Source organism: Mandrillus leucophaeus, unplaced genomic scaffold, assembly GCF_000951045.1.
Source record: "Mandrillus leucophaeus isolate KB7577 unplaced genomic scaffold, Mleu.le_1.0 Scaffold587, whole genome shotgun sequence".
Lineage (NCBI taxonomy): Eukaryota > Metazoa > Chordata > Mammalia > Primates > Cercopithecidae > Mandrillus > Mandrillus leucophaeus.
In genome coordinates, this window is record NW_012106330.1 from 455253 (window position 1) to 458273 (window position 3021).

General features: G+C 43.5%; 1 pseudogene; it reads right to left on the reverse strand.

The window, feature by feature from the left end:
* Positions 1–264: 264 nt before the first annotated feature.
* Positions 265–1450, reverse strand: LOC105553218 (annotated as a pseudogene).
* Between the last annotated feature and the right edge of the window lie 1571 nt (positions 1451–3021).

The window sequence follows — 3021 nt, forward strand, 5'->3', positions numbered from 1 at the left end:
CAGCTCACAACATTTCAACAGCAAAGTTATTAGTTGAGAGAGGGGTTTTCAGGAGCTGGGGATTCTAGAGTATGAGGAAGAAATGTTGGTATCTCATTTCATTACAGATGGATGGCATAGGTCACAAATGGGAGACTCTGGCTGCTAAGCCAATATCAAAACCCACTGGACTGACACTTCCTTCTACAGGGTTTATTTTCCTTCCTGTTGTCTTCCTGACCCATGAAAATGCCTGCCACCATGTCAAGCCCACTGGCAGCTAGCTTAGGCTCCAGTCTTCCCCCTTGGGTAGGAAAGAGAGTGAAGGGAAGGCCACTTCTGAGTTTCCATGCTTTCCTCTTTCTCTCCTTGAGGTGGTTCTTCTGTCTTCTCCTTTTCTTCTCTCCTTCCTGTTTCTCTGGCAGCTTCTCTTAAGCCTTTTCTGAAGGTGTTACTATCACTTCATCCCAGGTAGATATTTCAGAAGCAAGATGGCTGGCATCACCCTCCTGGCCAAGGATCTTCCTAAAGCCACCATGTGAGAGGATTCGGACCAGAGTCAGAGCCGTGTGGCAGACCATGTCCTGCAGTGTGCAGACCATGTCCTGCAGACTGTGTGTACTCTCACAGGGGTCAGTTCAGTGATACCCACTGACCCTGTCGGGAACGGTCCTTCAGCCAGAATCTGCAAGCAATGCTCATATGCAACAGGGCCAAAGGCTGTCTGGTGAGGTTGTTCGTCACAGCAGAATGACACAGTAGCTCAAGGATCCAGAATGTGAGTGGCTCAAAGTCAGGAAAACGAATCCTCAAGTCCTTGAGTAGTCTGATGAGGACTTTATGGACTGAGAGGCATTTCTCTCAATCCAGCAGGCAGGTGGGATGGCTGCCAAGGCATTCTGCAATACCTTGCTCTCCAAATAGACTTTGGGGTCCAGTTTTCCAAGATGGAGTGACACTGTTGTAGTGAGAATTTTCACTGGAGATTTTAAGGCAGTTTTGTTGGTCAGCACAGTCAAAACTTCAGCAGGATCTTGTACTGTGAGGCTTTCCACAGCTTTGTTCCCCAGGGCAGTAACAGCTTCCAGTGTTGGCAGAGTCTTTAGTATTACCACCGGGGCGGCTGCATTGTGGCCTGTAGCCATTGTTCTCTCTTTGTATGATCCCACCTGTCAGACTTCTTGAATTTGCACTTCAAATTAGAGCCACAATCAAATATCAGTCACGTTGTTTATTTTTGTCACCAGAGAAAAGACAGAGTCCTGTTCAGCAGAGTTGGGAGCCAGGTACTGATTTCTCTTCAGCAAGGCCTCACTGAAGGACATTTCATCAGGTGCTGGCTTAACCCGGGGGAAGGCCATTTCACACAGAAATCAAATAGGATATGTGGCACAAAGAGCCCGAACCCTCCTCCTGGGCCTCTTCTGGAACCAAAGCACCCACCATGACCCTGTCCTCTGTCCTCTCTCATGGCACCTTAAAATCCCCCACACTGGAGTCTGCACCAACCACCCCTTTCCTCTCAGATACCTCGTTTTAAATCATGGTAGGTTTAAACTTTATAAGCCTTTAGCATTACACATTCCATTGTTTATCTTTCATTCTCTAGCATTTATGAAGGTAGAATGTTCCTCCCCAAATCGTAATGTGATGATGAAATAGCAGAAAAGATCTCACTTTTCTCCCCTTGGAAGAAATATGGAATTCAGAAATACAATCTAAAATCTGTCCTCAGCTCAGCCTTTCCTGACTCAGTGTTACAGTTGTCCAGAGAGGACAAATTGCCTTTAGAGCTGAGAGGGACTGTCACAAGATTCTCTAGTTATTCCTGTAACTAGAATGCATTAGCCTTAGAAGACGTGTTTGTATACTGGGTGAAGGACCCTAGTTTGAATGAATGAATGAATAAGTGAGGAATCTAAAAGGCCATTGGGAGGCTTAAAGAATGGCAGCTCCTTCTTTTCTTGCTCTGTTGTGAGTCATCATTGGGAAAATAAGCAGCCTTCACTTTAGTAGAGAGGAAGGCAGCATCCTCAGTGGAAATCCTGCCACGCAGATGGAGTTAGTGTTCTGGGAAAAGGCTGAGAGTTCAGCGGAGTTTATTAACTTGGGAGTTGGAATTCCAGAAGAGCAGCTATGGGAAGATTATTTGCTAAGGAAGGACACAGAACCAAATTGGAGTGAGTGTGTGGGAGGGGCGGGATGACTAGAGGGGCTTATACTTTGGTAGCTTAGGAAGACCTGGATGAAATGCAAGGTCAGATGAGATGGGCTCAAGTTTCCATTGTGAAGTTGTTTCCATTCTGCAGCTTCAGGGGTATGTGTGATCTTGTCATCTTTCCTCTGTCCTATAATCTCTCCACAAGGCATGTCCTCCATAGAGCCCAGCACATAGTGGGTGTTCAACACAAATTTATGGATAGTATGAATTCATTAAGAAGCATACAGACAGGAAATGCAGGATACAGGCTTAGGTCTTCATTGCTCCGAATTGCTAGACCTTCTGTGTTTCCAAATTATTTTTGTTAAATTAGTTCAAATACTTGCAGTGCTTTCCTGTGGAAGATGGATTCAGCCAGTTCAAAACTACCTCTAAGGGCAGAACTGAGGACACTGGTAGAAGTTAGTGAGAAGTAGATTTTGGCTTAAAATTTTCTAATAACTAAAGTTAGGAATTAAAAAGGTACTTTTTAAAAAAAAAGTAGTGAGTCTCCTAACACGGGACGTATGCAAGTAAAACACTGAATGTCTATGTCTTGGGGATGTTTTAGAGAGGATCCCTTCCACCACCAAGAGTTTCATATTGTTTCTGATATTGTGTTAAGTGATGGTCTAATATGATAAAATACAAGTAATCTATTTTGGAAAGGATACATAGATACAATTATTGAAAAGCACAATAGAGAAAAAGATTGCATCTATATTATTGTTATATAACCATATGCCAATATGTCTAGTATATAATATTAGAAAATGTGTCACGGTGTAATAAGTAACTTTTTAGAATGCCCTATGCAGAATGTAGGAGCAAATCTGAATTAA